The sequence below is a fragment of the Cyclopterus lumpus genome, chromosome 17 (genome assembly GCF_009769545.1).
Source record: "Cyclopterus lumpus isolate fCycLum1 chromosome 17, fCycLum1.pri, whole genome shotgun sequence".
Classification (NCBI taxonomy): Eukaryota; Metazoa; Chordata; class Actinopteri; order Perciformes; family Cyclopteridae; genus Cyclopterus; species Cyclopterus lumpus.
This window is the reverse complement of record NC_046982.1, coordinates 17,557,523-17,581,486: the sequence shown is the minus strand read 5'-3', so window position 1 is coordinate 17,581,486 and position 23,964 is coordinate 17,557,523. Positions and strand designations below refer to the sequence as shown.

General features: G+C 43.7%; 1 pseudogene; it reads right to left on the bottom strand.

The window, feature by feature from the left end:
• Positions 1-557: 557 nt before the first annotated feature.
• LOC117746380 overlaps positions 558-23,964 on the bottom strand; it is a 144,657-nt pseudogene continuing 121,250 nt past the window's right edge.

Genomic DNA, 23,964 nt, shown 5'->3' with positions numbered 1-23,964 from the left:
ACCTGACTTCCTGTGTAGAGGGGAAGTTTATTTTGAAAGGACACCATGCATGCAACGTTTGGAAACCCACACGCGTCCCTGACACGTCCAAAATCTGCTGCTAGCGGGTCACGTGCAGAGCGACAGAGTTTGAACTGCGCGGCCACTGGCCAAGCACAGGAGTGACAAGTTGTTGCTTCCTGTGGGCCTAAATTACAGGTCAAGTGACATCAACCAAACGAGTCCAGTCACGATGTTTAGGCACCCTGATTAACTGAAATAAAGCTGTGTTTGAATACTCCAAACCATTAAAATCACAAGAGTATTTGCAACCTTTCCATATACGTAGACTTCACTTCACTAAATATTTAAAAGGATATCAACACCGTATAAGTCCAGCACTGGTTGTATCAATATATACAATATGTACAGTGAAGAGAAAAAAAAAAATGTGTGTATTGTTCCTTTGTCTTTCTTTTTTTTCCTTCTCTTTCCATCTACCGTGGAGCCACATTCTCCATCGAAGTCTCTGAGTGCAGCGTTAAAGCGGTCCTGAGGCGAGGCCGGACCGCCTCCAGTCAGATGAAGTACTCCTTTGGGTTTCCAGTGGAGGCGTTCTGGGAGTCCGTCCGGTTGTTGAAAGGCAAGTCTTGGCTGTCCTCCCGTTGGACTCCCTTCACTTCCTGGTTTCTGTACGTCTCTTTTCTGCGGTACAGGAATCTGGCGGTTATCGCCAGGCCGGCCACGATCACAAAGATCACCACTGCTATGACGCCTGCAAGGCAGAGGACATTCCCTCTGACATATTCAGACATATTTGGAAATATGTTTGTTTCATATCTTACCAGAAGCTAGATGAGAAGACATGTCAGGTCAGGTGTTTAGCTTAATTTAGCACCTACTCTGAAGGCGCTAGGGGAAAAGCGAGCCAAAATCCATCAAACAAAAAGCACTTTCCAACGACTCATAATCTGTGAGTTTAGAGTGTGAACTCTTCTTGATGGGCAGGCTGTGACCCCATGACCCCCCAAGAAGTCCAGGCCTAAGAAGTTGCCTAACGAGACACTGCGTGTACACAGCTGGAGTCATTGTGCTAAGCTAAGGCTAAACAGTAGTGATCACTCTCCTAAAAGTACAGCTATAGCCACAATCAGGTCAATTTAAAGGAATTATTTAAGTCATAAATATATCTAAGCTATGAGGGGAAGGTAAGAAAAGTTTTGCCAGGTGAGATGACAAAAAGGGTTTTCTTGTTGTTTCTTGTTTTTGTCTCATGTCAACGTACATTACTTGGTTTCACAAATTAATACTCACCTGGAGTATAAATTCCCATTTAGAACATGATGTAAGGCTGAGTATTTTTTCAGTTGAGGACAACATAGTTACGAACATTATATACTAGTTTTTGCTAATAAATGGACTATCAGTTTTAGATGTATTACTTTTTAGATGTATTAATTAAAATAGCATTTTGATGTGTGCTCGTGTCTCTGAATGCTGCTTGCCGACTGACATGCTGACTTTCTGGGGAATAAATGTATCGCGGTGGACTTTGGTCACATGGCTTTTGCGAAGCTGCCGTTATTATATTTCTGCCCATCTCCATCTCCCCCGGGTGTCTGAGCCCGGGTTCGTCCTACTAATCTAAACTTCAGCGCACAGTGAGCATAATTTCACGTACACTCAGACTCGGCTGAACCTTTCTGTTCAGCACATTTCATTATCCGGAAGAAAGTTTCATTTAATTGCAATTTTCAAAAAAATACGGACAAAATCAATTTCGCACTATATTGCTTTGGTTTTGCATTTGAAGATAACGGCGTGGAAGTTTCTCCACCAGCAAGTCATTTCAGCGGCGGGTTTAATTACTTCCGCTGTTCTTTGTGCACTGAGACACAGTCACGGAGATTTAATGGACACTTTTCAATGACTTCTGACACTTTTAATCAATCCGACTGGGCGCAACAATTATCTAAAACGTTTAACTTTTTTGATGGATTTCTTTGTCCCATCACAGCACCTTTGCTGTCTTTCAGAAGATTATTGCTCATCAATGAAATATTGAGCATAATCTCTGACTCTGATAGTTAAAAGAAGTCCAAAAACAGTGAAAAGAAGGAAAAAAAAGGTGAAACAGGTTCCAGTACCTCCAATCAGAGCCGAGTCAGTCCTGATGGCGTTGACTAAAGGTTGACCCGAACCCACCGAACCAGACTGGTCTACAGCAGAGAAGGAGAAAGGTAGAGGAAATGAAAGGTAGAAGAGAGAGAGAGAGAGAGAGAGAGAGAGAGAGAGGGAAAAGGGCGCCGGGAGTTAGAATAAAATAACAGCAAGCAGATGTGGAAGGAAAGTGAGAAGAGGAAAGAGAGACAAAGAGACGACATCAGAGCGCCATCACTCAGAGCCGACGGGGAGTTGCAGCGGCGGCTCTCCAAAGGACTCCATTAAAGCAACATGGAGCTGGATGAAAACGAGACCAGAGGAACGACACTGGAAACTCCCCACTGTGGCCCAAATTAATTATCTCATCAAGCACAATGTGGTGATGCTCCTCAACGAGGTGTACGTACTTAATGAGCCCATTACCCAGTTTGAAACAGCAGCTCCGACCAAGAATAGATGCACGCAGAAACAGAAAGGGGGGCGGTAGCAGCACACTCACAGATTTCTATGCACACATTGTCAATGGGTAAAGCTGAACAACTCATTTTATTTTTGTCAGACTTGTAGCTTAGAGATCGAAAAAATTAGAAGACAAGAGAAAAGCATATGGCTTGACGATTCTATGGTGGGTGAAAAAAACCCAGGATGTTCACCCAGGAGACCCCAGGTGTGAAACCAGGAGGCAGCGTCTACTTATTTCTAAGTTACGTTGCTTATTTTAACCCAAAGCACAATCTTTTACTGAATCTAACCAATTAGTGTTGTTGCCTGAACCAAAGTGACGCCTACGGGTATGTAGTTGTCTAGAAACTAGGCTTTGACAGGGACAACCCACGCTAGTGGATAATGTAGTTAAGTTGTGCAAAGTCCCGAAGATAAAGACAATTAATTTAATTACCAGAAACCGACCGACACACAGTGAACCTGGGAAGCAGTTGTCTGTTAGTCCAGCCTTGTTTGTGGCCTGAAGGGCGAGAATAGGTTTGACTACCGAGTCTAAAGGAAAAGTCTGCCGAGGGGGAAGAATGGAAGTATCCCAGAACAGAAAAAGTAACCTATATAGTAAAAATAATATAACATCATCGTAATCCTCTTGACGACTCTCCCCAACGCAAAGGTTGAAGCTAAAGGACACATTTTTTAATTCCTCACAAGCTGTTAAACCCAAAGCTCCACTCACACTATAAATCAATAGTACATTAAATGTGTGTCCAGTAAAACCAAACCTGACTCCTCCCCTTCCTACCTGACAGGTGGTGTGTGTCCTCTGCTGCGTGGGGATTGGCCGAAGCCGAGGAGCCGCAGCTGGACTGGACTAAAGGCCCCGAGATGACCACGGGGCTGGTGTGCGGGTGGAGCAGAGCGGCTTTCAGAGGGCTGATGGAGTTAAAGTGGACCACGGAGAGACAACCGGTGAAACCGAGAGACGCCAGCCGGGACAGCTCTGGATCCACCTCATCGGACCCTGGAGACAGAAGAGGGAGACACTTGACATAATAACGCAAAGCAAATGGCTCCTGACGATGATTAAACCGCAAAACACCATTTAATCATCCTAAAATGGGATATTCTGACCTTTTTTTAAATGTCAATTATGCCTCGTGGGCCAAAAGACAAAAGAATATTTTCACAGGATAGTTTGTCCTTTTGGGAAATAAAATATTTACTTTATTGCCGAGAGGCAGATGAGAAGTTTTTTCCCCATTTCATTTAGCTGAGGCTTTTATCCAAAGTGACTTACATTCATCCACACAGCTCTTCGGGGCTCATGTGTCTTGCTCAAGGACACATCGACATGGGTGGGATGGAACCGCCGATGCTGTGATTGAAGGACGAACCTGCTAACCACTGAGCCACAGTCGCCCTCTTAAAAAGAGAATAAATTTGCAATGTGTTTTTCGGAGCAAAGGTTAAGGAACTGGAACCCCACCCCCGAGTTTTAAAGAAAGAGCTCGTAAATAAGATTTAATTCATCTATACTAGCGATTGAACTTTTAACCTTTCGTTTAGAGGCACACAAAATCACGAAATACACCGACAGCCTCATTGACTCTGCCTCACATTCCCCTGTTATCAGAGCGGGACAATAGTGGCAGCACATTGACTCGAATGATTAGCAGGCGCACACACACACACACACACACACACACACACACACACGCTCAATGCAGCAGACAGACTGTCAATGGTTCAGCTTCAACTCTGCGTCTATCACTCCTCCAGACAGATGTGCACTCTCACCTCATGTGTCCCCTCTATTGAGTTAAATCCCTTCATCCTTCACCTTCACTCCTTAACAGCAGCTGTGAGAGCCAACGTTACCGCGGTAACCAGCTGCATCGTTGAGTTCAGATGACTGAGAGGTGACACATCTGTATGTTGATGAGAGCAGCAGTAAACAAGCCCCCCCTCCCCTCTGTATTCCTTCTGGGTCCATTAGTGAGGCTGATGGATGACGGCGTTGGCAGGAAACAACAGAAAAATCCACTTTCCTGCTGCTCCTCTGATGCTGATCTGACTCTTTGCCTCCTCTGGTGTGACAGAGGGGAGGACCGGTCACATGCCGACACCACGAGGTTAAAACACACCGAGCTGAGTCACAACATCCAGAGGAAAGATCGTGCAGACAACGTATTTGTTACTCCAGGAGATAGGTGGTGTGCGTATTTGATTTAGATCAGTTAACAATAGATTTGTGGGTCGCCTCACAGCAAGAGGGGCCGGGGTTCGATCCCCACTGGTCCTTCTCTGTGGAGTTTGCAGACACGTGTGTTCAAAAGACAGAAACCGATGCCCGATATTGTGAAATAAAGCTGCTAATTACGACTGACGTGTTTTAATAATGTCCCAGACTGCAAGAATTGACATGTCTCCGCAGCAGCAGCGAAGAAATACTAGAAAAATATTAATATAAAGAATATCTAAATAACACCTATTCATGCATGGATGTGTGCAATTCAATGAAAATCTTCTGAAGTCTTCGAAAAACATGACTAGATGAATAAGTAAAACTTGAGTGTCACACAACACGAACACGCGGCAGCATGCTTCCTTTCTAGTAAAATGCCACAAACCAAACACAGAAATCCTAATCAGAACACTTCTAGATGGATTTTGGCTCATTTTCTATTGACACTACATGTCGAATTCCTCCGATGAAAGCTTGTTTTTAAAAGCCTGCGTGTTTCCCTTTAAATCGACAGCCTGTGGCCTCTCAGCGACTCGTGTCTTCAGCAGCTCATATCTCAGTCCATCTCCAGCCGCTCAAAGAGAACATGAATAAGCCACGACGGAGCCAATTACTACCCCATGAACACTGAATAATTACCTGATTTATTTCAATACAAACTAACCTTCATGGTAAAAGAGCTCTTAAAATGTTGCCTCCAACTTCTTCAGATGACTTTAATAATATTCCCATTTGGAAGTATGTTTCTCTAAATATTCCAGTGTCAGATAAAGTCAAACATTTTGCGGTACTTATACACAGTCAGTGTTTTACTGACAGCAGATGGACAGGAGCACGGGCACACGGGAGCGAGGCCGTAGCATTAGGCAACAGGCCTGCTGGGTTAGGCTCAGGAAAAGGTTGTGCATGGTTTGGGTTAAAATAATAATACAAGTTTCAACTTTAAGTTCAGTGTCCTCATCGGAAAAGTCTGTCTGACCGAAAGATAAAGCGGTTTAAATATTTTAATTAATAGCGTACACTTAAACTTTCTTTTAGGTGTCTGAACTACGTGTTGCTGCTGCCCCCCCCCCACACATGGCTTTGCTCCTATTCTGGTATTCCGGTCCACCTCTCCAAACTGGAGCCATCATCATCATCATCATCATCATCATCATGCCGACCGCCATCGACACTTCAAAACAACAAAAGCTATCACTTTAAAGCTGTCGAAAATAAGTGTAAGTCCTAATGGTCTCCTATTAAAAAGACATTGTGTCTGACTTACCGTGCACTCGGCCCAACACCAGCGACTTGACGGCGTTGAATTCTCTGTCGGATGTCAGGTTGAAGTCCTCTCTGGGGTTTTGGTCGATCTGAAAGGGAACAATTGTTTTCCTAAATTTTGCATTTGTAAATGTCTCACCGGGATGACTCGTGGCAGTCGATACGTCCCATGTGTGTAGATGTCCTCCACGGACATTAAGATGTATGTTTTCGGGGACCAAAACACACCCAATGTGGTGTTAATCTGTTGTAAATACTTGTTGAGATATCTTTCTCCAGACTAAATCGTCCCCATATGCCTTTAGAGCATGTTTCTCAGTATATAATTAATTAGTATGTTGGGAACTGCACTTCATATTTCAACACAGCCTCTCAACACAGGCCGCTGCACCCATGCGAGACGCGGTCACCTTGTTCTTCTATCTCTGGGTGCTGATAATTATACACCGAGGCTCCTGGTTAGATGAAGTCAACCTCATACATCACGAGAGGCCGTTGTTAACAAGATAAGACATTCAGAAGATCCAGATACACGAGTTCAATGCTTCATATTTCACGTGGAGCTCTCACAATGTGTCGTAAAGTGCAGACGGTGGGGGGGCTTTCTCATATAGATGAATATCACAATGCCGTGTCATCGTACACACACACTGCGAGTAGATGGGACTGCCTGTGTGTGCATCTGTGTGCATCTGTATGCATCTGTATGCGTGTCCTTGCATTTGCCCTTGGGATCGGAGCCTCATTCGGCAAACATTGAAAAAGGTTAAGCGGCAGCTGCGTTTTTACGACAGACAAACAGACGGCTTCTCTTTAAGTGCCTCTGATTTGCTTTTACACATGTTTAATACACACCGCAATGCAGCTGGAAGCAGACAGAGACCGATTGAATGGAAATAAATTGCTCGTCAACCACTTGTTCACTTACTGTCGGCTGATGTCAGTCCTTCTTTCGCATGGGAATGGGCCGAGTGACATTAAGAATTTTTACGTCTACATCTTTGACTTGTAAGTGTTAAACAATGTATTTTCCGACTAATTACAACGTCTCCTTTGTAGCACCCAGACGTGAAGGCTGGAGCGTAAACACATTCATGGCAATAGAGCAAAACAAAGACTAACTCCAAATAATTAATAATGTGAAACACTAGCAATTAACTTCCAACTCTGCAGCTTTAAAGAGATTATTAAGCGTCTTTTAGCTCATTGATTCACATGCGCAACACATTCAATGTGGGGTTGGGTCTCCCGGCTCTCGCCAAACTCCACGTGTCACACTGTTTCCTGCCAATTAGCTCAGACAACCCAAGTTAATGCTCACGGCCGAGCACCGCGTGCAGCTGTGGAGACCAAACCGAAGCATGATGGTTGTCACCTGCAAGGACACGGAGTCGCTCAGCCTCCTGACGGTGACGCTGTGCAGCCGTCCGTCGGCCAGGCTCTTCACTCGGCTCCTCAACACTTCGGCGTCTCTGCCGCTGTCCAGCTTGTATCTCACCTCCAGCTTATCTTCACATACACAACGCAGTGACAAAAAAAAAAAGGAAACAACCTTCAGAGCAAGAGATTTACACTTTAAATATAATCATCATTGAAAATGTCCTCGGTTTTTCTGTTTTCTTGAAAATGGCCTTGTCCTGTAATCTTGGCTAAGAGGGTTAACGACTATTTAATCCGACAAAGATATATATATGAATATTTTAAAGAAGCGATTTCTCTATTAATTTATATTTCTATATTAGGAGGATAAGGTCTAATTCCATATCAATATCTAAGCTAGTTACATCTAATTCATTCTGATTATAATCAATACATAAAAAGAAGATTGAACAAAAATAGGGGAGAAAAAGTTAAACAATTGTTTACAGCGTGCACCATATTAGTGTAAATAAAGATAATGAATCATACATCAAAGTCTCATTTATAAGGGAATGCAAAGGAATAATTGGTTATGGACCTCCAGCTACCTGCTGCTGATAACACATCTATTCAGGAAGAGATGCCTTAGGTTGCGTTCGGTGTAAGTGTAATTGCAGTCGAGGGTGAAAAGAAATGAGCCCTCCCGAGGAAAATAAGAGAAAGCTCTCAGGGATTTAATTGGACACTTCAGTTGAAGTGCATTTACCTGACGACTCCACGGTCAGCATGAAACCTTAATGCTCGGCTGTCCATCAGCTTTCCCGGAGTCATTAACACCAGAAGAAAATCCATTTGCAGCTAATCTGCCAGCAAAGTGCCAATTTCATTGGACGACTGGATGCTGAAAATGTAATTTTAAATTCAAAGTGCCTCCAAACTCACAACATCATTATTTCATGCCAAAGTTTATAAAACACATCGCTAAGTTTCATATGGAACTTTTCTTATTCTATCTTTATTCTAGAGCGTTGTTTTTCAATTTCAGAAGCTTGACTTATTGACTTCACGTTGAAATTTTGTAAGGCTTTCCCTCAAAACCCCTGTATATGGACCCAGATAGCCCCTTCTGTATGATTGGACACTTTCAATATGACTATGTTCAGTTTACACTTCTAAATCATGCAGCTACAGCGAGGTAGATACCCTAATGTGGACAGAACATGGATGTGTTAAAGAGACGGGGCAGACTAGCGTGAGACAGCTCATGGTTCGCTGTCTGTGTGCAGCCGTCTGTGAGAAAGCTGAAGTGGTGGATTCACGGCAGCCTTGTCAGCATTTGGCAAAATAAAAAAGTTTGTAGTAGTAGAAAAAGCTTAGGAGCTGGTATACCGTCACTTTATTTCAATAGTTTGTCAGGAAAGTACATAATAAAGCTCTGGAGGACCGGGTTGAAGGGCAACCTCTCAACAGTAAAATCGAACCCACTTGCAACGAGTCAGGGATGATTTCATTGGTCATCACCACCACCTGCGTTATAGTTGTTGGCCAATTCTGTCCAAGAGCAGAGGAGAAATCTGCACAGCAGATGTTTCATAAGCACACAGAAGCAGTGTGGGAGGAGAAGGGCTGAAGCTGCAGTGCAGGATGTCTGTGCAAGCAACGACGTATCCAAGGGCAAGCAGGGGCTTAAGCGTGAGGACGTGGTTTTGAGGGAGACCATTACACAATTTAAAAATGTAAATAAGCAAGTCATGCGCTCAAATTGAAGACCAAACACACACAAAAAATCCTCAGCGATAAGATCAGTGAATTCCTTCTTCTTCAACCGGACACTAAATATAATAGCCAGACCTGCAGGATGGATTAAAAGGCAGTAGAGGCTGACAGGGTGAAACCAGGGAGAGGAAAAATCTGACATATCCTGATGTGCAGAGCAGAAGATGAGGAGGAGGAGGAGGGAAGAGAGGGAGGAAGACGTAAAGGAGGAGAGGTCGATATCAAGAGAAAATGACACGAGTGAAAGGAAGAGGGGAGGAGAGGTAAAGTAAGAACAGAGGAAAGTAATTGAAAAAGGTTAAGGGAGGAAGACGATGAGAGGTGAGGAGACTTGTAATCGCTGAGGTTTGAAAAATGTGGATGAAAATAAGAGGAGAGAACAAATACGGATGAAATGAGATAAAGCAAAGGGGAGTAACTGGAGGTAAGATGATGATTAAGGAACATTGAGGAAGCTTTAAGTCTCATCCTCACGTTTGAATAATCTTGTTCAAAAATAATTAAAATAGATGAAACCCAACAAGGAGAACAAAAAAAGAAGAGGGGAGGAGGAAGAATGAAATCAAAGCAAGACACTGCACCGCAAGCTTCAACATCTGCCACGCAAACAGACTCCTTCAAAATAAAAGCCTCCCCACCGAGCTTGTTGACGAGCAGGGCCAGGGACTCTCGGTGGTAGGAGCCGACGTAGAGCAGCAGAGCCGGACTCTGGTTGGTCCTGAAGCTCAGGGACACGTTCTCGGCCCTCAGCGTCACGTCGGAGTAGATGGAGGACGGCCGGGCGCTGCTGTTCCGGCCCAACTCGTACAGCTCCTTGAAGGAGTAGCTGACGGACGTCCCCGGTTTGAAGCTGGCCGACACCTCTGGAGAGAGAATATATTTGATTTGTAGACATTTTACGAAGAAATGTTATTGATATACAACTTGGTGTTGGGACTCAAACTTAAATGAGACCAGAACTTTCCCCCCCAGATGGGACAGCTTTGAACCAACCTCAGGCTTAGGAGGCCTGTGCTCATCCTTTAGGCCACTTGGGCACACTAGCACTCAAATCAAACACACACCTTTGAATACAGACTTTAGGAGCATGTTTCAAAGTGCTCTATTCAGTCGACGCTGCTAACACGCGGCACAGAGTGGATCTGGATGGTCATAAATAAAACACATTCGCTGTAGCGCTGCTTTAGACAGAGTCACCTTACTTACAATGAACAATAATCTTTTCAATTACTCACTTAATTGCAAAACAGTCTTTCTATATATAATGACAAATACCAAACAGTAGTGTCATCAGTAGTGAGCAGAACCCCCCCAAAAAAGATTGTTTTGTGTAATAAGAATTTCAAGAAACTGAAAAGCAGAACATATTCTCACATTTGAGAAGCTTAACCAACAAATTTATTATTTATCACACTTCGGTAAAACACATCATACATTTTTAAACTATCAACATGATTAGATATCAATTTAGTTCTACTTTGAAACCTTTTTTCTACAAAATCAATTTCGAGGGCAAAGCACAAAACAAACAAAACTAAAAAATATATAGTTAGACTATCCGTGCTTCAGATTCAAGGTTTAGATTCAGACTTTAATTAACTTCCAAGGGAGGCGTCAGAGCATGTCTGATTAGTTAGCAACAGAAATAAAAGATGTTCTCAAAATATCTACAGAGCGTTGTAAAACTTTTCGAACTGTCGAGATTAATTATACGACAGAAAGCAGAGATGAACTTTTACAGAATCAATCAAAACGCTGCATTTCAGCAGCATTTGGCTGCTGTGAAGCATCCAGTGATGTGCTGACAGAGGGACACAGGGATCAAACCGGCAACCTTGTGCAAAGGACGAGCCGCTTTACACCACTGAGCCAGAGCCGCCCGCACACCTAAAGCTGTGACTCGCAAAGACATTACAAGCAAAGCGTTGCTCGGACTCATAAGCACATAAGTATATATCAATATTTGGTGGCTTTCATGCCATCTTTACTGAGTCAGAAGTTCAAGACTCCGTTCAGAAGAACCTCCAGTTGACCCAAACAGCTTCAACCTCGGCGATTGAGATGCATTATGAGCAAACTACAGCAGATGCAGAGCAGAAGGAGGGAATGGAGGCGAGGCAGGCGTCACCACTGACGACATACTCCAGCCAAAATCTAACTTTTGAATATCAAATAGTTTCCCCTCTTTCTTTTGTTGTCTTTCACGGAGAAAACGGTTGCCGGGGTCAGCGAAATATAATCAATAATAAAGTCAAAATAATGTCTACATCGGCTTATCCCTGCCAAAATATGGCTAAATACATTCTGTAACTTGTCAATCGCTCTTCATTCGAGAACATGTTGAAGATCAAATGGCCAAAACCCAAAGATGGACCGCTGACGGCCCATTATTTAGAAAACCCAAAAGTCAGAAAAATGACTCGTTAGACCGAAAGCCAATGTGTCCCACAGCTTATCTCACCAAACCAAACCCCCATTGCTTCAGAAATACACCCTCTCCCTACACTTAGGGAGATTAATGTTCTGCAATCAGGACGACTGGAAGCATCGGTGTGGCTGTTGAGACCGACGTGTGGTAATCAACGAGGTCAACGCCACTCATTTCTTCACTCATGTGTGTTCATGAAGAAATGAGTAGCTCACTACCATCCTAATATCACTGCTGCATAATTACTCTCACAATAAGACATCGTTAGCTCAATCTCAGCTCGACTTGTCCAGCACTTTCAAGGGGAGAGCTGTTTTCATGGCTCTGTCCATGGTGCTGAATCTGCAGTAATAGGCTTCGGCTGTGTGTCTGATGGACAAGCGATTTTACTGTCGTGGACAAACTTCCAATGTTGGAATAAAGATATTAAGTCTTACCTCAGTTGTGTATAATAATAATAATAATAATAATAATAATAATAATAATAATAATAATAATAATAATACACAACAACAAAAACAACAACACTCATAATAATAATAATAATAATTTCAAAGCAATTGGCCATGAGTAATAGTCGTTTGTTTTTTTTGCCTGAGGGAAATATTGGAACTACTGGGGTCTCGGAATAATTGTCCGTCGGTCCAATGGCACAACACCAGGCAAAAAACAGGCCTAAAAGAAAAATGAATATTGGACTTGTTATGGTTTTCTTCTGCCTTCAAGTGGCAAAAAACAAAACAATAAATGCAGCTTTAACTACCGATGAAATGATTATAAGCCAACTGGTCGAGGCACTAACTTCGCCAGCCACAGGAAAGCTCTACTCATGTGCGTGTCTGCGTATATATGCATGTACCTGTATGGCAGAAGACTCCCGTGTATGCGGACAGGCTGCAGTCGCAGTGGAAGCCGTTGGCTCCCTCCACACAGCGGCCCTGGTTCTGGCAGAGCGAGCCGTAGCTGCTGCAGTGACCCGGGCAGCCGGGTCGAACCCCCGGTGTGATCTTCGCCCTCTCCTCCAGGTCCAGGGTGACGCCGTTCAGCTGCAGGGAGCGAATACAACCCCGGAAGCCCTTCTGCCTGGACGCCGTGCCTCCTGAGGACATGTCAACACGGTGCATGACGTTAGCATCGCATGTACATTTTAGACATTTAACTAATGAGCCGGAGCCAGAGCTTCCCGTCGTTCGCCAAGGATCTACTTTAGCACACCAGTGCACTCCTTGTCCCTTCCCTTCTCTCATTCCTCCATGCGTTGACAAGTGTGTATTCTTTTGTGTGCTTTTGTTTTCCCATTCCTCCTCCTCCTCCTCCTCCTGTCATCAACAGCGAATCCACACGTCGCCTCTGCTCTAAACTGTCAAGACTCTTCTCATAAAACAACATAAAAGATGAAACAAGCTGCAGGTGGAAAGAAGCTGAACACGAGCTGTTCGTCTGCCTAATGTCACGCATGGCTGCTCACCGCAGAGGAGGCTGCTCGGCCGTCTACTAACAGGACGTGCAACACGCTGCACTTTATTGTTCAACACTTCAGCTACAAAAGACTATTGTTCGCACACTTCAAACACGACAACCTCCCATTTTCGGCAAAGGTCAAGTATGAAACTCTTTTTGTGTTCAGAGCACAAACTTGGCAGCTCTCTGCCGTCCGAGTTTGAGGCTGACAACTCCCTATTGTACGGCTTTTTCGCACCGATAAATCACAGAGCTCCGTCAGGCTCTCCTCCGGGCCTCGTCTCTCTGCCCGGATTCGTATGAATTATTGAACCGGCGTAGAAACACAGGATATGAAAGTTGCCTCAACATTTCCTCTGACAACACACACACTGGAGAGTCTTTTTTTTTTTTTTTATCCTCACCAAGCCTTCTGAAAATCATTGTTTCGCCATTTAGGTATTAAGATTCAGGACACTGTTAATGACTAGAATAGAACAATTATAAACTGTCCTTTTTGGAATTGAAAATATTAAAATATGCATTCAAAAGGGCGGCACACACCGACTGCTCTCACATAACATGACCTTACTTGATAGTGCTTCCACTCATGTAAATGCGTTTTGTATGTTAATCAGCGTCATAATCGCAAGTGTAACTAAAGCTCTCAGCATAACTCAGAAATACCTTTATGAAAATGTTGAATAGCAGACATCAGACACAGTCACTCAAACGCCACCACGATGGCACTGCGACTTGAGATGTAAGATTACTGATGATTACTTATGTCAATGTAAATATCCTCTACTCAGTGCACATGTGCAGGTTCATTAACATGTTGTAAAACTCTAGTCTAGTCAACTCTAACTTCGAAAAGCTGTATTTCAATCTCGGACTGTCCTTAAATGCACAGAAAAATTTCGCAATGTCTTTCTCAAATTCATCCAAAATCGAGCAAGAACAAGAACGTTAAGAGATCAACTGCTTCGTGTGTTTTGGGGTGTCCACAAATGTGGAAATTTGAGCTTAAGCTACAAATTAGCACCCAACAGAAGATCAATTTGAGTCAGGTGGTCGGATGTGATCATTTTCTTTGGGACTCATAGTTGACTTCTCTCCTTAGATTTCTAAGGACACAGGCTTGTACCTTTGACTTTTCATTAAAGAAAAAACTATATTTTCTAAATGTTATATACCTAGATGTACCATGCTTATAACTGGTGATTCAACCGGAAAGAGTTTCTTCCTCATCCAAGCCTTTTACTCACAAACACGTGGAAGAACTCCTCCTTTGCAACTCGGCAGCATTAACAGCATACGACCGTTTGCCTTTCTAGAAAGGTTAACATGATAAAATGCTTGTGAACAAGTTGTGCTCCTGCTAAAAAACAGAAGCAGATCCCCGAGGACCAGCTGAAGACCACCACCACCTCTGATCAGAGCAACAAGGAAAGGTTATTATACAGCCAACTCTCCCGGAAACAGGGATGCTCTCAGATGAAATGGAGACAAGCTTGCAGGAAACACTTAAAAGAGGGCAACAACATGCAGATCAAAGGGGACACCAAAGAGAATACACACAGATAAAGTTATCAGTAGGACCCTCGAGACCTCATATATCAAACAGCACAACCTCGAGTGTCTCCACATGAATTCTGCAAAGTGCAATCGAAAAGCCCACGAGAACACACGGGAGTGGAAAACAATTAGCGTCAAAGTATTCATCAAAGGCGAAAAAAAAAGCCTCAGCATCACGCAGGAAAAGCAAAACGTGGAGCGACTGAATCCGAAACTCCGGGAGCTGCGAGAGGCTCGACCGCAACCGTCCGGGAGAGAAGAGTCGCATGCTCGGAGAAGAAGATCATTGAGAGTCTGAGCAGGACATCACGAAAACATTGCAGATGAAACGATCTGGATCTGAAACCATCCGAGATGTGAAGCTTGTGAGATAGAGGTCACACGAAATAAGCAAAGACAGCGAGTGTGGTTTGCTGATGCTGCACACAGGAAGAGAACACGGCTGTGCATCGAGCATCGACTATGAAATGAAGGATCTTTTAAGTTGAAATCTTAAAGCAAACCTTAAAGGAAAGATGCATACTAAAAACTATATATCTACCCTACCACAAACCAAGTTCATATTGATAATATCGTTGTGAACCAGTGGTTAATGCTGAGCTCACTGTCAGATGAAGTCAGACAGGGGCCCTGTGGGGGCTTTCTGTTGGTAGGTTTCCATGATGTGACTATATTTATCCTCATAATGCACAAAGAAGCGTGGAAAATATGTGCGAGAAAATCACGACACACGACAGACGGAATTTTTATAATTTACGAATGCAGCGTTTTTTATGCTAAATCACAGCAAATGTGTTCGGCCAGTCTGTCCCGGTGCAAACACAGAGCCAACAGTTTCACCCGATTGGTGACGTGGAAACCAAAAGCAAAGCAACTACGTCCCGACCCGCAAAGAGGACGAGAGGAACAACTAAAGGACGCCAGCAGATCGGCTGCAGCTCATCACCTGCTGACGTCAGCGCTGCTGCATTGTCGAGAGGTACGTGAAGCACTCCTCGTATGGGAGAGCAGCAAACAGACAGACAGCAATGCGGCACAAACAAACAAAAGGCTTCGCTCCCCAAACAAGGCAACAACATAATTGCTTCTAAACCTTCACAAAGGGAGATATTTCTGCATTCATTGCTCAGCTCACTCAAAATTGCTGCGTATGGGTTTTTTTCCTCCTTCTTTTTAGCACCTAGAACGCTAGAAGCAATAAAGGAATTGGAAAATGAACAATGGTGTGGATTATAAATACAAGCCAGGCAATAACACGGCTTATTAATCAAAAGAATGGGAGGCAGGATTATGGCTCATAAATACAGTGTGGACATTGAGATATGGCTTATGAATGTATACAAAACCAACACGGCGGTTTATAATTCAAACAATGGAGCAGTTTGCTTTACAAATCAAGACTCGTGAATAAAAATGCGGTGAGACGGTTCATGAATTCAGGCGAAGCCAATGCCGAGGCATGTGAATCCCAATAAGTCGACGCTTGGCCTCGCAAAAAAAATAGAGAGAGAGAGAGAGAGAGAGAGAGCATCTCGTCCTAGTTTAGAAACTATCGAAGCCGGTGTTAAAAACTGGGGGAGCTGAGAGTGAAAGAAATGGACAAAATAACACAAAAAAACTAAACAAGACACAACTCAACAAAACGCTGACCTCAGCACACCAACATGCTCCCAGTGCATCATGCAACATGTCGATATTATAAAGCTAACGTGCAGCATGTTCACCGTCTTAGTTGAGAGGGTCAACATTTGCAAATTTAGCCCAAAACCTAAAGTGCAGCATCGGCTGATGAGGGCGTTATGTATTTTTACAATAAGAACTTGTACGTTTGATACCGGCTTGCAATAAAGCGCTGTCAAAAAGTGTGGCATTGCCACTGTATGTTTGAAGATAATATAAAATCAAGTTCCGGCTGATGGTGGTGACCTCAGGGCGGAATATTCATCCAATCAATATTCACCTAGATTTTCCCCGGCCACCTTCATCCAATCTCATCCCTGTTTGTTGGTTGGTTTTCCCCACACGGTGTGTGCACTGATACGAAGCGACATAAATAATATTTGCAGAAAACGAGGCTGCAGTATTGATGAAGTTTGTGTTTGAGGTTCTCGCTGATGGTTATTATTACACGATGAATGTTGTTCGGGGTCGGAAAAACCATTGACTCAGCACTTTAATATCGAATAGGGCTGAGCAGCTGACGACGTTTAGCCGATAGCGGTTTCTTTGAAACAGAATATATATTCCCTTTAATAGAGTTAGTAGGACTCCGGGTCAGACTTGGTCCACACTGTACGACTGTGGATGAAGAGGTGGTGGAAGCGCAGACTCAGCACCTTTTTACATCCAACACTGCTGATCAAGAGGATTTAGAGGATTTCAGATTAGAAGAATATTTTTTTTACATTCGTGCCACTTGATATCGATTCCTAACCGTTAGCTCCCTGATCTGTAGAGAGTGAGGATGTGAGTCAGATTGCCATCTTCCATATTTAGTGCCGCACGGTGGCATTTAGTCAATAACGGCTTTGCATGTTTTAAACATATGTGATGGTCAAAGCTGAGGAGTTGGACATGTTCTCCTCTGGGAAGTGTGATGAAGTAAAACAATAATAAAAAAAATCATTATTGTCTATATCTTTACCTGAAATTATGCTGAGCACACAAACGCGCTGTTGCAAAAACTCACAATGAAAGCGGCTCCATTAAAGCTGACACATATTGCTAATTGGTATTCAACTTAACATGAGTTCATTGTTATGCACAGAGCGCTGCTGCCTGCTGGCGCATCAATCACAAACACGGAAACGTTTCGACAGAAGGAAAAGTGGAAAATATGTCACAACTGAACACAGAAAATCACACAACAAACCGTGGAAAAAAGAATATATTATATGAGAAGATATGCTGTCGTGTATACTGTGTACGCACATCGAGGAAGAGACTGTGTGTGTGGGAGAGATGTGGAGAAATAGACATATGATTGAAAATACAAATAAAGGAAAAGAGACATCAAGATGCTGATGCTGATGATGGAGCTGCGTCTCATGCTCACCTATGAACAGCTGGCTGTTGAGCTGCAGGTGGAGGTGTCCGTCAGCGGGAGCCTCCCGCCTGGCGACGGGAAGTTGGTCCAATCGAAGCGACGCCTCCTTGACGTTCCGCTCGGCCCGGACTCGATGCCACCGGTCGTCGTTCAGGGGGACGCTCGACTCCACGCCGACCTCCAGCGGCCCGTTGCCGACGTCGAAGGAGAAAACCACCCGAGTGGAGGCTGATAGAGGGGGAGAGGAAAAAAGAAAAAAAAGAAAAAACGGATGACGGATGAGACAGGAGGCCGAAGTCAAGTGTGATTCATGGAAAGGAAAAGAATGAAAGAAAGAGAGGCGAATGAATAGAAGAGAAAATGAAGGGCTGCATCAAGTTGAAATGGGTCAGTGGACTATTTAACACCATTTGAGCATAATTAACAAATCAGACACTTTGAGATACATGTCTTTTCAGAGGAAATGTTTAAAGCCATCCAGCAGCTGGAGAGTCAGACTAGAGAATCTAGACTGATATATCGGCTGCTTTTTTAAAATGTATTATTATGGTCTTGTGGAGGTTCTTCAACTTTATGCTCATGCTGAAGGAAATTTGATTTGCAGACCAACACGTGACGATGATATCAAATGACGTCTGTACAACATTTGCAAGGGGTTTGAATTGAGAACAACTTGATTAAAGTCCTGCCTCACTCTGCCTTTAACAAACCTTCTACTTCTCAGTCCCACCTTCTCTCTTGCAATATAGTTTATTTATTTGAGAAAAACACTATTATTGATCCCTGTGGTGAAATTCTTCTCTGCATTTGACCCATTCTTAGTTATTAAGGCGCAGTGGGCTGCAGTGAAGCGCCCGGGGAGCAACTGGGGGTTCAGTGTCTTGCTCAACGGCACTTCGACAACTACGCGGAGAGTGTGGACTGAAACCAGTACCTTGTGGTTACGGGACGACCACTCATCCCCATGAGCCACAGCCGACCCCTAAATTGAGTTAGCTTATTTATAATAATTTGCAGCTGACAAAGTTTGACACCAAAGGTCCAATGACATGGTGCAGCAGTGCGGTAATTTGGTTTAATCCACATCCATAAAAGTCAGTCATACTTAAGTTTAAAGTCAGTTTTTCCAACGTTCTAGTTTTAATCTCTGCCGTCCAAACACTTCTCTGGGGTTTGCTTCTCTCTCTTGAAGTTATTACAGACATTCCTCCACTCTCCCGTGGACTCGCTTCTTTTGACGAGCGCTGACGTTTTACCCACAAAACATTTAGGGTCTGTGGGAAATTGTGCTCATAAAAAGGCAGCAAAAAAAAATAATATATATATATATATATTGATTAAATGTCAATTTTAGATCAGAACTTCCCCGTCCTTATTTAGACCCGTGAGGGGAGCCACGAGACATTCTCTGCACCAAGGCTTTATTTGTTTTAGTTATTAGCGATGTTACAAAAATCAATGGGATTTTGAATGAAACCAACAGTTTTACCCTTCAGCTCTCTCTTGTTGCTCCTTTTAAGCGGTCTGCCCGGATACAAAAAAAAAAATTGACTGTCATGTTCATTGACTTTGCAGACTAGAGGCGTCTCATCCTTTGTGCATTACTCCGGGAGCTCAGAACAAGATGAAACAATATCCCGGTGTCTCCCAGTAACTTCATTTAGAAATGATTCTCTGAGGAAACAGACAACAGAGCGCCAGTATTCAGAGCTGAAGCAACCGCGCTGACAATGATTTCCCCCGAGGACGAGGCGCTGTTGGTGCAGCGGCGTCCCCGTATTAGATTCTGTGCGCGTCCCCTTTCAAATCCCATTTTTAAGAAAATGCAAAATGCAGCACAATATTTTTTTTTTAAAACTGCAAACTAAACCAAACTAAACTGGTGAACTGGGATGATTCAAAAAGGCAACCGAGACTCTCATGCGACGACTCTCTAAACACCAGATGCTGCGTCTGCCCATAAACACAGAGCTCATATCCCTGCTGCACAGCCATAAGCATAAAGGAAACCCTTGTGGGTGTTTCTGCCACATTTTATAAATGACAACACACCGATGAGGGCCTCAAAGGTGTAACGCCTACCCACCACAATGTTGTGGTACCGACAAGGTAAAACAAAAAACACACTCTTGATTTTTGCTTTCATATACTAAATTATATTCACTTTGGGTAAAAACTAGAAAGCTGTGCAGAAAACCGAGCGCTCAAAACTGACTACGGCCACCGCCTCCGCCATAAAGTCCTGTTGCAGTCATCACTTTGTCCTTACACTTTTTTTTTTTGCGTAAAATCGTCATACTCGGCATGTGGGTTCTTGAGTTATGGTCACAAACGTCCTTCGTGAGGTGACAGCGAACCTTTCGAGCACTTCCTGTCAGTCCCTTCCACTCATCCGTCCCGATGAAGCAAAGACATCTTTGAGTGTGAACGCTCCACCTAATTAAACGTTAAGTATGGTTCTTTTCCTAAACTCAACTTGAATTGTTGCTGCTTTTATCATGAATATGTTAAATCTGATGTGTATTTAAGAGATTCTCTTCAGATTTACTGTGAAACCGAGTATTCAGTTATTTTTTTTACTGCGACAGGTTACAGTGATGTTTTTAGTAAAATAGTGTGTTTTACAGCATTTCTCAGTTTGGTTGTGGAAGGACTTAACTGGTCTGCAGAGAGCACGGGCCTCAACCCCGATCCGACACCTGGAACACCAAGTGTGAGCCAGACTTGATCCTCCAGGGTCAGTGGACAACTTCAAATAATGCTCTCGTGGCTGAATGGGATCAAATCCCTGCAGCCGGATACCAAATATTTATGAAAAAGGCTTCCCATCTTCCCAGAGCTGTTATATTCAGGTGAAGAAGGTCAAGACAGCTGAGTTCAACCTTAAATAAACAATATTTTACCTCCAGGATAGTTCGCTACGCATGAAGTCTATAACCTCAGTGTTTTTACACAGATCCAGATTAAACTTTGACTTCGGGGGTTTCACTGACACATCCCTCTAATCCAGATTACATCTCCACCTCCAGCTCCTACTCACAGCTCAGTTCGATGCGGATGAAGTCTTTGATGCCCAGGTTTTCCAGGAAGACACCCGAGGGGGCCGTCGTCTTAAACAGGAAGGAGACGTCTGCGCTCAGCTCCCCGTGGAAGGTGGGGAAGTGGAGGTACGACGTCTCCTTGTCGAAAAACGCGGCGTTCCAGAAGTTCTCTGAGAAACACAAAGAAAACCCACCGTCAAGATCTTTTGAATTCAAACAACGCAAACAAATGAGGCAACACGTTCATTTAATGAGTTTACACAAGGGCATGGTGTTTGTTGTGCGGTTTGTTTGATATATCGCGTCAAATATTTATCCTTCTATCGTGGAAATAGAACGGCCGCAATTACTAATAATTAGACAAACAGCGTGCTACTTTGTGAAGCATTTAATGAGGAGCGGGTATCAGACTGTGAAAACTAAAAAAGGAAATATGCATTAGCAACAGTTCTGCTAATGATCATTAGCTTCTGGATGTTGCTCTCACACAGGAGGATTCACATTAAACACCTAACGCGATGTTTCCATACCAACAAGGCCCGAGAGGAATTAGGCTCTCAGAAATAACGAGTTATTATTTGCTGATGGACTAAAAAACAGATTAGCTGAACATGGTTTTAAGTTTGTTAGTTTTAGTCCTTCCACCAGTTCAACAAAACAGTATTTTTTCCAAAATAGAAAGATGTCTGTCATCTCTTCATCGTGTGCAACCAGGCAACCAGAGCTGGACTCACTGTCTCCATGACAACGGAGCGGTCCCACTCTGTAGGCGGCCTCTGACTCCGGCCTCTGGATGTCACCCATCACCAGAGACCTGACAGGGAGGCTCTCCCCATGGGTGAGCAGGCCCGAGTCTTCAGCCCTGCATGGAGGCGGATGAGGAGAAGGAGAGCAGAGATGAAGAACAAAAAGGAAAGAAAGAATAGGAGGTGATGGAGGGAGTGACAGACAAAGAAGAAGAAGTTAAACAAAATAATAATTAGGATTTGGAGAAAAAGAGAACGAGAAAGAAGGGAGGACAAAGTTGAGGAGATGAAGAAGAAGAAAGAAAGAAGAAGAAAGATAGGGAGGAAACAGAAGGTCAGTCAGGAAGAGGAGGAGAAGCAGGAGAAGATGAGTGCCGAATAAGAGGAAGAGATGTAAAGGGGAGGAGAAAGAGGAGAAGGGAAGAGATTAAGTGACATGACAGAGCATATAGAGTGAGGAGGAGGAGGAGGAGGAGAAAAGGGGGGAGGAAATGAAGATGAAGCACATGGAATAGGAGATGATAGTGGGATGTAAGAAGAGGGAGGAACACAGAAAGAACAAGAAGCACAACATAATTATGAATGGGACAAGAAAAGAGAATGAGAAAGAAGGGAGGAGATGGGGAAGAGAGGAAGAAGAAGGAAAATGAGGAACATGAGTTGAAGAGATTGAAGATGCAAAGGAAAGACAAGTGCAATAGGAAGAGATGAAAAGGGGAGAAGGAAGAAGAGAGGGCAAGAGGGAAGGAGACAAAGGAAGGAGACCGAGGGAACGCAAAGGACCATGAAGGACGATGAAGGGATGGAAGAGGAAGGAGTAACAGAGAAAGAAGAAGCAGGAGAAGAATAAATAGGAATTGGGCAAGAAAAGAGAATGAGAAAGAAAGGAGTGCAAGGAGGACGTGGAAGAGGGGAAGAAGAAGAGCACGTAGAAGAAGAGGATGAGGAGGAAAAAGAGGGGAAGAGATGACGATGCAAATGAAAGAGAAGTGCAAGAGGAAGAGATGAAAAGGGGGAGAAGGAAGAAGAGAAGGAAAGAGGTGATGAGATGAAGGAATAGGGGGAAGCAATACAAAGTAGGAGAAAAATAAGTTTAAGTGATAATATAAATAACTTGTTATTCTATCGAAACCGTTTTCAAATTAAATGCTCATATTTATGCTTATTAGCCTGCCTGGTAGGAAGCGGTTCTGCTAAGTGACAACACCTTTAATAACCTGACACAACCTGTGGCGTCTCAGACAATTTCCCCGGAAAACATTTTAATGGTGAGCCGTGATGGTATCACACTCAACCCTCCATCCATACCAATTTCTCTGAGAGCCAATTCCCCCCCCCTCTCCGACCGACAGCTGAGTGAGCGGCTCCTGTCCTCTGATCATCTACATGTCAATCTCCTTGTCAGGCGAGACATTTTATTTCTCCTCCCCCAGGACTGGAAGCGAGCGGTGCATCTTCTCTCTAAAGGATCTCTGATGAATGGGTTACTAAAAACTGTCGGCGAGACAGTTGGAGCCGAGAGTTGGATTTAAGGAAGGAGGCCGAGCATGTCAACACCCGTGGAGTCAAATATCGGCATGTTTTTTTGAGTTTTGGTGAGGTGAAAGATGTCCTGTTGGTTGATTATACTGTCACCGAATGGACTGCAAATAAATACAAGCGATAGATCAACCACCTTGGGGACCAAGTTATTTAAAAGGAGGTTAAATAATAATAAGATTGATTGGATCCCACCTGTCAACCCAAAATACAGACATAAACAAAAGCATTACAGCGTATGCAGTACGAATAAGCGTGTGTATGTATTTATTAAAGTTCAGTACCACTCCACGCGGTCGGCGTCACAGTTGCAGTAGTGCTGTGGGTCCACGCAGTCGCCCTGCAGGCCGCAGACGCACTGCTGGCTGCCCGGCTGGGCGCCGCCCCAGTACATCTGGACGCGACCGGGACCGGGACCCCCGAGCCACCAGCTGAACGGAGAGCCCTCTGAAACACACAAGACGTTTTACAAGGAGATAATCCTCTTTTTGTAAAATGCGAGAAAAAGTAGATTACAGCCAATAAAAGCTTCCCCAACTTTTTCATTAACACATTTCAGCCTAAAAAAAAAAAAAATTAAGCTCGGAGAGAAAAGCCTCATCAACGGTTGTGTCTTCGAAAGTCATCTTATTGAGTGTTTCTCTTTTTGTAATGAATGCAATTTCCGCACACCGGCGTCCATATTAAATAAAACAGAAAGAAAGGGATGCATTTTAATTTTTTCTGTTCAAAACTTTGGGAGACCGTGACTTACGAGACTGCGAATAAGTGCCGCCTCTCGTCCCCGTCCAGGATCGAACAAAAGATGCTTGCGGGACACAAAAGTTACACCGATACACAAAACTGAGCGGCGCGCGATGCCCCCGGAAGAACAGCGCAGGGAGGAAACGTATGGAGAGAAAGAGTACCCCCCC